The sequence below is a fragment of the Danio rerio genome, chromosome 9 (genome assembly GCF_052040795.2).
Source record: "Danio rerio strain M-AB ecotype USA chromosome 9, GRCz13ab, whole genome shotgun sequence".
NCBI lineage: Eukaryota > Metazoa > Chordata > Actinopteri > Cypriniformes > Danionidae > Danio > Danio rerio.
This window is the reverse complement of record NC_141029.1, coordinates 6,556,124-6,568,273: the sequence shown is the minus strand read 5'-3', so window position 1 is coordinate 6,568,273 and position 12,150 is coordinate 6,556,124. Positions and strand designations below refer to the sequence as shown.

At 36.7% G+C, this 12,150-nt stretch overlaps 1 protein-coding gene and 1 long non-coding RNA gene across 4 annotated transcripts in view; both read right to left on the bottom strand.

Annotated features, from left to right (window-relative positions):
* Window positions 1–12,150, bottom strand: part of LOC147842240 (uncharacterized) — a 1,176,585-nt gene that overhangs the window by 400,903 nt on the left and 763,532 nt on the right. The window lies entirely within an intron of this gene.
* Window positions 1–12,150, bottom strand: part of uxs1 (UDP-glucuronate decarboxylase 1) — a 111,423-nt gene that overhangs the window by 86,162 nt on the left and 13,111 nt on the right.

Here is a 12,150-nt window from a genome sequence, read left to right as displayed (position 1 = left end):
TTCAGCGTGTGTTAAAACACCAGTTCTTACTTTATACTCGCATCCAATACCGCAGTTTGTCACAGGGGCATGAATGAAATGTTTCTGAATGAAAGTGAAAGTGGCGATCTGCAGTTAAAGTCGACAAGTTAAAAATTAAACACCCGAAATGACTTGAAACTGGACGAAAAGTGCATAGTGGGGTGATGCAATGACGTTAATTGATCTATGTACAATAACAATGTTGAAGGGTCACGAAACACCAAACACTTTTTTGAGATGTTGACAGTCATATATTTGTCCCACTCTGCTAAAAACATTATTAGGACACATATGTAAGTGAAAATTGGTTGTTTTTGCATAATTTCGAGCAAATTCCTGTTTGAAAAGAAATTTTGAAGCTACGTCATGGCCATGAGATCATTGTGTGAATTCAAGCGTGTAGACTGGATGTCTGTACCGGCTGGTACAACTTGACATTTTCGAGCTTTCAGCATTAATTCGCGAGAAAGACTTGGTTCGGACCAATCAGCGCACTCTATCGTGAATGAGGTGCAACTTAATATCCATGATTGTTTCGAAGACTGTTTTTATCTCTTACAGTGTTCAGACGGCAGAGAAATGCCGCGTTGTGTTATCAAATGTAATTAAAATAAATGGAAGTAGAAGAATTGTTCCGAGACATGGGTTGTCAGTGCTGCGTTTAAAAATGTGCTGCAATGAAGGTTTTGTTTTCAATTCTCCGCTGTAAGAGCACAGCTGGACCCACGTGTGGATTACAGTGGTCTGCTAACACGCAACAAAAATGCATTTGCAAGGAACATTTTTTGTTTTGTTTAAATGGTGAAATCTGGATTTGCCGCTCGTCTCCTTTCAAAAACACGCGGCTTCAGTTGCCGTTGACTGTCCTGCCTCTACAGATTTGGTAATTGTGCGATCAGTGTTCTTTGTTTTCGTTTATACAGATGGCAAAGTTAGTTTGTATCGTGAGCAGTACTCTTTCAGTTTTTAAAGACAGACCTTAGTCAAAATGATTTAGTTAAGTTTACAGTAATATCACTACAATATTATGGACTGAAAGATTCACTGTAAATGCTGCTCTTCGAATGTAAACAAATTAATCAAACTATTACCGTGTGTAGAAAGTCTATACACACACAGTTTTCTGACGCTACCTAATGAGTGCATCTAAGTTACCGAGAAATGCTGAGTTTTTTTGTTTTGTTTTTTTTTTCTCCCATTCGGCATGTGGTATCAAACATTCCATCAAAACTACACTCTTCCAGCAGTTCCTCTCATCCAGTATCTCGTTTGTCACAGGGGGGCATGCATGAAGTGTTTCTGGATGAAAGTGAAAGTGCCAAACTGCAGTTGAAGTCAGCAAATTAATAATAAAAAAATAATAATTTGTATACTGATGTCCATGTAAACATAGTCACTGACTTTCTCCCTGCGTCTGTATGTTGTTTTTCCTGTGAAAATAGAGCGTGTCCTCAAACTGAAACTCCCATGCAAACCCTTCCCTCTGTCCCTCCCCCGACACTCCCGCCTAAAGCCTGGTTTATACTTCTGCGTCAAGTGACCGGCGTAACCAACGGCGCATGCAACGCGCGTAGTTGTGCATTTATACTTCTGCGCGCTGTCTCTGTTGGTCTGCATTAACACTTCCGAAATGCTAGTTGGCAGTGAGGTATAAATGTTCCTTTGTGTCGAGTTTCTTCGCTGCTGTTTTGCTTTTCCTGAACACTTCCTGGATGTACAAGTGGCTCAAACTCACTCATTTTGAGGCAGGAACCGGCGGACGTGCAACAACTTTAACTATGAGGTTAACACAAAACAAAACTTTCCATCCGGAGCTCCTTCACAGGACTCCACACTTGTAAACAATCGCTCCATTGGGTTAGCGCCATTCGCGCGGCTCTCTGTCCCACCCAGACTAGTCAGCACTACCAAGCCGACCAATCACAGAGCTTGAGCTACGCGTTGTTGTTGCCCTTTAAACGGAATCATAAAAAAAAAGCAACTAAATACACCTTAATAATATTATTGCCTTATTCAGATTGAGGCAAATAATTCGATCCATGGAATTTGTTCATGTAAACATAGTAAATATGATCATTTAAAAGAACTAAATATGGAACAAAAGGCTTAAAATGAAGCACATTATACCTTCAATTTTGTAGTTCCTACTATTGACCAGTATAATGTGTAACACAAACATGTGTGCTAACATATGTACCTTAACTATTTTTATGATTTATGTCAAAAGCACAAAAAAAATGCATGTAGTGGGAATGTTGGTCATGTATGTGAATGTAAACAGCTGAAGAAGAAATTGCTTTTTTATCCATATATTAGATCTGTGAAATTGTGACTGCATCCAAGTGTATATACTTGCCTACTATATATGCAGATGAAAAACAGTATGCGGGCAAACAAGTATGTTTAAAAAGTAGAACATGTACCAAGATGACTACACAGAGACTGTAGCATGTACAGATAAAGCTCAAACTGTACAGAGTAGTTGAAGTAATTGCTTTAGGGAGTAGGCAATTTCAGACACAGCCAGTGTCCTTTGAACATGGCAACCTCACACTGCCAACGCACGTCAACCAGGAATTTACTTAATGGGATAGTTCACCAAAAATGAAAATAGCCCCATATTTTACACACCTTCAAGCCATCTTCAGTGCGTATGACTTTTTTACTGCTACCTTTGAAAGTATACATTACAATAATGAATTACTTCCCCAAAAAAGCAACTTATTGCCTTACTTAGTCCTTCGCTAAGCCACACCCAAAAAACGGCACACACCAATCATGGTTTAGCAACCATATATATATATATATATATATATATATATATATATATATATATATATATATATATATATATATATACATATATATATATATATATATATATATATATATATATATATATATATATATATATATATATATACATATATATATATATATATACATAAATATATATATATATATATATATATATATATATATATATATATATACATACATAAATATATATATATATATATATATATGTGTATATATATATATATATATATATATATATATATATATATATACACATATATATATATATATATATATATATACATACATATATATATATATATATATATATACACATATATATATACATACATATATATATATATATATACATATATATACATACATATATACATATATATATACACATATACATATATATATATATATTTACTTCTATATATATATATATATATATATATATATATATATATATATATATATATATATTTACTTCTATATATATATATATATATATATATATATATATATATATATATATATATATATATATATATATATATATATATATATATATATAAAAAATCATGAAAAACTAGGGGGTCTGACGTTACTCGCAACTTAGAAAGGTAATATTAATATGTAACTCTCATTTCTGGTGATATGTTACTCCCAACCCTGATCAAGCCTGGCTTTTATGTTACTTTTTAATAAAGTTTTTTTTTTTTTTCTCTTTCAACATAACATACCCCATATGTCATATGCCAAAAATAGCTCTGTCTATTCATCTCAAATTGGTGATGTGATTAAACATTTATTTACCAATTACTCACCCTCAGAAAGATCCAAAAGAATAGCAAATTCTTTTCTATGTTAAAGACAAAATAAAATATTTAGAAAAAAAAGGGAAAGGTAGATGCAGAATCCATGGTAAAAGGTGAATGTTAATAAGAAAACCTGGAGAGGTAATTATGTAAATCCCTCTGCTCACAATCTGGCCAGTTGTTTTCCCATTGGCCTTGTTGCCATCACTGCAACTTCCAGTTGCTGTGTGATTTATGGCAGGCTGTTCTGTGCATGGCCAGCTTGGTATGTGCTACTGATGCCATGCCAATGAAAAAAATAAAAGGAGATGCAATCTGAACCAAAAGGTCCATTTTAGGGGAGGACAGAACCAGGCGCCTGATGGAACAGCAATTATTGGGACCGTAACAATCCCAGTGAAAGTGAAAATTGACTCATTCTCATATCACAGCAAATCTGCAAGACTTTCTTCTGCAAAGCTAAAAAGATAATACTCAAATGAATGCATTTGTGATATTAGCTTTGTCTTCATTTTTGGGGTGGTAGCAAATAAAAGTTTTTGGATATTTGGTCAGTTCTATTGCAAAAGCATACATCATAAAGCAGCTTTGTTGTTGTTTTATAAACGTTAGGTTCAGTCTTAAAAATTACATTGTGAATGTAATTTTTAGCCAATCAGGCTTCAAATCCGAGTGAAACTACACTCCTCTAAATCACTGAAGCCCTGATGATTGCTGAAGCAGGTTCCAAATCATCAGTTCTGCATTCTGCTTTTTCTCCTATCCACCCTCTCCTCAATGGGAATCACTGATGCCACATTCTGCTGGTTAGATTCTTACCTCACCAGCAGATCTTTCAGGGTTGTTTGGAGAGGTGTCCAAAGCACATCAGATGGTCAAAGGGGTACCTCAGGAATCAGTTATTGGTCCACTTCTATTTTTAATTTTCACCACATCTCAAAGAATCCAATCACATGATTTATTGTATTGTTATGATGATTATGCATAGCTCTATCTTTCATTTCAGCCAGATGATCCAATGGTAGTTGCCCAGACATCACACTGCCTGGAGGATATCTTGGCATGGATAAAGATCACTAAGGACATCTAATTAGTCAGGAATCTTGGGACGTAAAAAAAAGGTGGTTTGCTATCTCCAGGTTAGAGGAATGTCCTTACCCCAGGTGGAGGAGTTCAAGTGTCTTGGGTTTTGTTCACAAGTGAGGGAAAGATGGAACAGGGCAGGGAGCACCCCTTATAGGATGAGGAGCTCGAAATAGAGTCGCTGCTCCTCCACATCGAGAGAAGTCAGCTGAGATGGCTCGGTCATCTGTTTGGGAGGTGTTCCAGGCCTGTCCCACCTGGGAAAGGCCTTGGAGATGAACCAAGACATGCTGGGGAAACGATGTCTCTCAGCTGGCCAGGGGAAGCCTCAGCGTCCCGTTGGAGGAGCTGAAGGAAGTGTCTGGAGAGAGGAATATCTGGGGTTCTCTCCTGAGACTGCTGCCTCCGCGACACGGCCCCGGAAAAGTGGATGAAAATGAATGAATCAATGAACCTTTGGGAGATCTTTAATGACAGATGTCCTTCAAAGAGCACATCACAAACGCAGCATGATCATACAGGTGTACCCAGCTTGGTGTGTTTAACCAACTCCTCCAGAAGCTGCACCTGGATGATGGCGCTACAACAGCAAGCTCCTTACTGCATGACCGGCACTACTAGAGCAAGCTCCTGATTAGCTAACGCAGTGAATATTTTCGTCATTTTTTTTTTTTTTAATTGAGTGATTCACACATTTTACATGCCAAATGCCCAAAATGCTTGTGTTTTTCCATCCTTACATCAAAATCACTTGTGGTTAATGCTTCATCCTCTGGTGTGAACACACCATCAGTCCTCTCCTAATTTAATTCCGTTCACTGTAACTCACTGGTGGGACGATCTTCATAATGCCACATGGACTGCTGAATCACTGATATCATTCAAACAGCAACTGAAAATGCATCTCTAACACAAGCAACTGACACAAGATATCAACAATAACAAATAAATAAACGTCCCTTTCCCTCCTTATTCTAGCTCTTATTTTCCTAAGCAATGTCATTTTTTTTGTACAAGAAGTTCTTAAGTTCTTAAACAGTTCTTTTGTGTATTGTTTTCATGTTTCCTGCCACACAGATTGGAAGTCACTTTGGACAAAATCAACTGCTAGTCGGCGCCAATAGCCTAGTGGTACTGTGCGCTGACATATAGCACCAACATGCTCACGGTGACACGAGTTCGATTCTCGGCTCAAGGCCCTTTGCCGATCCTTGCCCTCTCTCTTCCCCAATGCTTTCCTGTCTAAAATCTTTAATTAATCATTATAAAGATAAAAAAAATAACTAAAAAATTGTTTAAAAATAAATAAATCTGCTACATGAAAATGATTGTGTTTGATAAAACATGACTTTAAATGTTTGTTTTTGCCAGACCAAAAGAATCAAACTACAAGTGTGAACACCCTCTGATTCCAACTTTATGAAATGCAATGTAGTCCTATAAACCATAAAGTGTATAAGAAGTGGCACTTTCAGGTATACCAGCTTCTGAGCGATTAAATGAACAAGAAATGGAATAACCCAGATTCCAAACCTGACTAACTACATCTAGTCAATGCCTTACAGTTGCAGTGGAAAAATTATCTTTAGTGCTCCCTGTCAGTAGGCGTGAAAATTGTGTTTTGAGCAGGTGGGCAACAGCGGAAGACTAGTTTATCAAGGTCACACTTTTAGTGAGAAACTCTGTTTCTGTCCTGGGGCCTCTTTAGAGATCCAAAAAAAACTGGAGCAGATGTTTCTCAATGTAGCATTCCCCATGACCCAAATCTATCTTTCTGAATTTTTTCATCCTGGTTTTGGGGTCTCCATAACTTAAAACCCAAGGCTGTGTAAAATTTGTGTCAGTGGTGTCTCTACTGTCTCAGCCAAGTATTAATCAACAGTCTTGATAATAAAGACCCATTGTGCACCTTTGCACAAGGCTTAAACAGAATGGCTGTGTGGAGACTTTATAATAAAGCACAGTATTGATTGTTCACATGCATTGTTCTATTCAAACATCATTAAGCTGGAAGTTGAGTGTGATGTGAATAAAGCTCACTTATCAGTCAATAAAGAGCGTTTTACAAGCTCCATTAGAAAATTCTGTTAAAATCTACACTCTGTGCTTTGTACATGCTAATACACAAGACAAATTATGCATGCTATGAAAGTGTACACTATTGTAGATTATATGGTGCACGTCAATGTACATTCAGCAGCTTAAAAAATTTGTAATTGAAGCCCCCATTGTGTCGTTCGTCATGCTAAAATGACATTACCTGCAGGGTTTCATTAGACTTGGGAGAACATTTTTAAGCTTTAAGCTACCACCAAAAGCAGTTAAACAACCAGCATAGTTATTAAAAGAAAAAACAAAGTGACACTGGAACTCGCTTATCACATTTTACAAACAGAGATAATGGAAAAATCAATATCTGTATAGACAAGGTAAGCCTAGTTCACACTACAGGATTTTAAACATCAGCAGATCGCTGTGCCGTTCACACTACATGACTTGACTTTGTGTCTTTCAATCTCTGTGGTGTTCACACTACGCGACACTCTGTGAATGATCCATAAGAGGGGGGTCACACACTACATGATCTGACAACAACTCATTCCCCAACAGCTCATTCAAGCTACTAAACCACAGCCAATGAAATTTTGAGGGAGGAGTCGTCAGAAAAAGCTGAACACTATTGGCTGCTTGTGTGCTGATGACATCACTGACAGCTAGGGTTGTAACGGTATGAATTTTTCACGGTATGATAATCGTCTAAAACAATACCACGGTTTGACGGTTTCGCGGTATACGGTATGTTACAAAAGTTACAAAATAATAGAACAGTGAAGCAAATTTGACTTTTTCCAAATAATATATTTTTAGTTACTATAAGCAACACCACTTACAATGAACAAATAAAAATAAGAAAATAATAAATAATGTGTCAAAGTCCAAATAAACATGGTGCAAATCCTCAGTAAAAAATAGATATAAATATTTACTATACTATAAATAGTTACATAACGAAACTAGATTCAATATGGAACATCCTTAGGTTTTATGTGCCAGCATGGATATGGTTGTCTGTGGATATGGATTTGGATATGGTTGTCTGCAATGCAGACAAACAGCTGCATCTTCATTTACGTCTTTTGAAAACAGCAAGAGCAGCAGTTCGTCTTTGCTGTGTCACTGTTTTGTCATGTTTCTGTGCTGCTGTGCATGCAAAAGTACTTAGTAAAAGAATTATTTCATGCAAAACTTTTTTTTTTTTTTTTGCGTTTTATTTAGCCGCGCATAAATGTATGCCTATCTCTCATTCCGTGTTGTTCAAAAAGCTTGGTCCACAAACAAAAGCGAAACCTATGCTTATTGGTTGTGATATAGCGAGTTTGAACCAATCTGGGCATGGAGGAGGGACAATGCATCAATGTATCATGTCTGATTTGTCCGGAGACACAGTGACGAGCGTTTCTTTGTCAAATCAGCGTTGTCAAACGTTGATGACGTAACTGCACTGATTCCGGAGCCTCTGAAAGTCCGCGAATGTTATGTGATACAGCACTGGAAAGCTGAGCTTCTCTTCTTTATGCCAATCTTTGAATTGTATGAATCGGATCAGCGGATCAAAAGTTATTAAACATTTAATAGCAATACTTATTTTTAGCCGCGGGCGGCTGTCTCGGTCTTTAAGGGTTAAAACCGTTGATATGCAATTGTTCATGGTATGATAATCGTGCACGTTCAAATCGTGGTAAACCGTCATACCGGTATATTGTTACAACCCTACTGACAGCGTTTTAAGCTTTAAAGAAAGCATTTAAAAACATCGTCAAATCAGCTGATTTATCAGAGGATTAATCACTCATCTGCAAGGTTCGAGTGGATAGATACACAGAGAGTTTTTAATTTTTGTAATTGTATAACTCTTTGAAATAAAACTAACAAATAACACCCTGCCGTTTTCTAACTATCAGTGTTTTTCTTTCTGACATTGTTATTTTTTTATTGCAAAACAGTAAAGAACTGAGCATTTCTGCCTTAAATTACCATATTGGTTAAAATGACTGCATGCATGTCTGATACTTTTCGCTGTGACTTTAAATATGTGTGCATTCTTTTGCCTAGCAACTTCCTGCTAACATAAACAAAACTTTCTGATGGCAAAAACATCAATTTACTTCAGATATCTTTCAAAACAGCATATTCTGTGCCGTGAAATAGCTCCTGTTTGAAAGTGAAAATGAAAGCCAAGACCTTTGCGTGTTCTAGTATCTTAACTACATATTTATAGGCTGTATTACCAAAAAAGATTCTATTTTTAGGGTAATGGTGTCATTAAATATGATGCCAGATATTCAAAGCTTAATTTTAATATCTCAATAATAGCTTTGAATGTAAATATGTTGTGACAGTATGGCGTTTTATATGATGAGAACGGTCAGAATGACCAGTATGATAATTCTAATAGTTACAGAATTCTAGTTCCACTGTTAATATAGCCTACTCTCATGTCTGTGTTAACGCAGAATGAAGCGAGTGCATCGATGCCCATTCTGACCAATCACAGATGTTTCTGTTGAGCTCCTGATCAAACAGGCATTCAGCTCATGCTGATATTATCTCTTATTGGCTGCAGCTCGTCACTACATTGGAGTTGGCCGACTGCTCTGGAATATTTAGCATGCTAAATGTTGGATTTCCGTCTGCGAGATGTCAGCGACGCATCAGCGAGCCTCGTTGATGCGTTGTTCAGTAGTTCACACATAAAGAGCGGCGAGCGCCATGCACCCGCAGATTTCTTCCCCATCACAGCCCGATCTGTCGGCGAGCTCGTTAACTTCCAAATCGGGCTCAAATTAGGCTTAAAATCCTCTAGTGTGAACTAGGCTGTAGCAATATAGATCTGATGCCAGAAAGACATAAAAATAAATGCATTGGTCCAGCTCAAGGAGGAAAGATTTAATAAGGGAGAAAAGTAATGGATAAATCCTTAGGTTTTTTTTGTTTGTTTGTAATGTTTTTCTCTGCGAGTCAATTATAATTTAGGCACTCTCTAAAACTCACTAGTATCAGTGTAATTTGCATGAAACTCAAGAGGTCATCCTTCTGATATCTTTCAACCTGCGGCTACCCACACTAACGTCTATTTGATTTATTTTAGACACTTTTGGGTGTGTTCAAACTTGCCACTTTTGCTTTGGATGCAGTCAGTTTCATTTAAATAAGTTTAAATGCTCCTATCTGAATCAAAATGTGCACTAAACAAGTCATCTTTTCAGCTGTCTTCAAATCATCCAAACTGATACTGCCATCAAATCTTTCAGCGAGTCTGAATATCTTATTTAAAATCAAAACTGAAAAGACATGACCCCCAAAAATACAAACATTATGACACCCTGAATACTGTCAAAGAGGATGCATATTCATAAAGTGAGATTAATCAAAAGAAACCATCTGCAGCACTCAAGGGCAAATCTGATGCTCTGAATGACAGCTGATATAAAAGCTACATTCAGATTGAACAAAGTGACTGAAGTACAATATGCTGCCTCCATAACACTTTTTCTATGCACATAAGATAAAGACATTCAGAAAACCACATCATGTTTTTCAGCACCTGCGTCTGTGCAAAAGTTGTTGGTGTTTAGCAGTTATCACATATAACACTTGACAAAAATAACTGTAATCCTCTTCATTAAACTACTAAACTTCCATGTCCACACATGGAATGTTTTCTCTGGGTAAAAAAAAACACCTAAGCAGCAATATGTTAGTGAAAGTCCCGATACCATCATAATAAATATGTAAAAATTACAGCAGTAAGATAAAAAATATCTAATCATATATGTTTACATGAACATCAGTAGTCTAATTCTTTGCTTTAATCTGAATAAGACAATAATATGATTAAGTTCTTTACATGAGTTGCTTTTTAAATGTTCTTTCATGCTCCAGTTTAACATGTTATAGTACATATTATTCTTACACTATGCATGCAAACAGACAACGGCGGATGCAACAGGTCATCTCTGCCATTTCTTTGAGAAGGGTCTGGCTGCACTTGCACCTTCAGGCTTGCACGCTCGGGCTTGCATGTTCAGGAACCCACGCCTGCAAGTGACATCATTTACAATCGACACCTGCACCTGTCTCGTCACTTGAAATCAACAAAAATGAACCAAAGGTTTCCAGTTCGTTTGCGTTGACCGTGACAATTCTAAGTACTCAAGTTGTACACCATGACAGACCCCACCCCACCCTGTGTATTCATCATATGATTATAATGCTTTAATGTAAATTTACCAAAGCAGGCTACTATTAACATTTATACCAGCAAAGCGTATTATTTATTTATATGAACTATCAGGTCTAAATAGACACACAAAGTTTTCATTCACAGTTATGAATAAAAAAAAAACACCAGGCGAATTAGAATTTTAGTTTTTATTTTAAACATTTCAAGTTGTAGTATTACAACTAATGTATACACATTATGGAGTCTCGAATAACTTGGGAAACTATTGTTTATTCAGCAGGTCCCAGGACGATTACAAACAGGAATGCAGATGTAGATGCAAGTGACGTGGCCAGAGAGTGCAGGGCTTGTTTGCAAGTGCTTAATCATCTTAAAAATCTCACAATTTAATACATAAACTTATATATACGTGTTGATATAGCACGTCTGCGCAGGAGTGCAGCCATATGAAATCGGAGTTTCAGTGCGGTCTCTACATGATCCCAGCCCAGTTTTTATGTCCTCCACACATAATGTTAAAATCGACTCGATAAGGGAACGTCTCGACTCGCTTAACGGAAAGAAAGCGGCACAGATGATGTGTAGCATCACATGCAAAGCTGTTGTAAGGAAAGTATTCGTGGTTCGTTTCGATCTGTTTACGTGACTATAGTAACTGCGGCGCCTGTCGTCGTATGTTGCCAGAAACTACAGTCGTGAAACACTTAGAAGGCACTTGAGTAAGGGTGACAGATAAGAAGTTTGTTGCAACGATCTGGATGAAATCCGTTACCGTCGATTTTTGGACGAATGAATGAACATTGGCGATTTTGCAATTACTAAACTAAACTGAAAACTATGCTATATACGCCTAATTTTATTTTGATTGGATGCAAAATGGAATAAAACATTATAAATAGATTAACAAATTTAAAGTTTTGTTTTAGAAATTAAAACACAAAAAAGCTTGAGGATTTCCGAAAGCTAATGACCATTGAAATGCATCGCATAGTCGCTCAAACGGAGAGCGGAACAAGACTGGTGGCATGAGTGTTAAACAAGTCTGACAGAGGAGCTTATGGTGGATACATTTGTTTGTGTTTATTTTATGATTCCAGTAGAAACATATCTTTTATAATTACAGTTTAATATAATTACAATATTATTACACCTTCATGAGCTAGGCTTTACCAATTTACA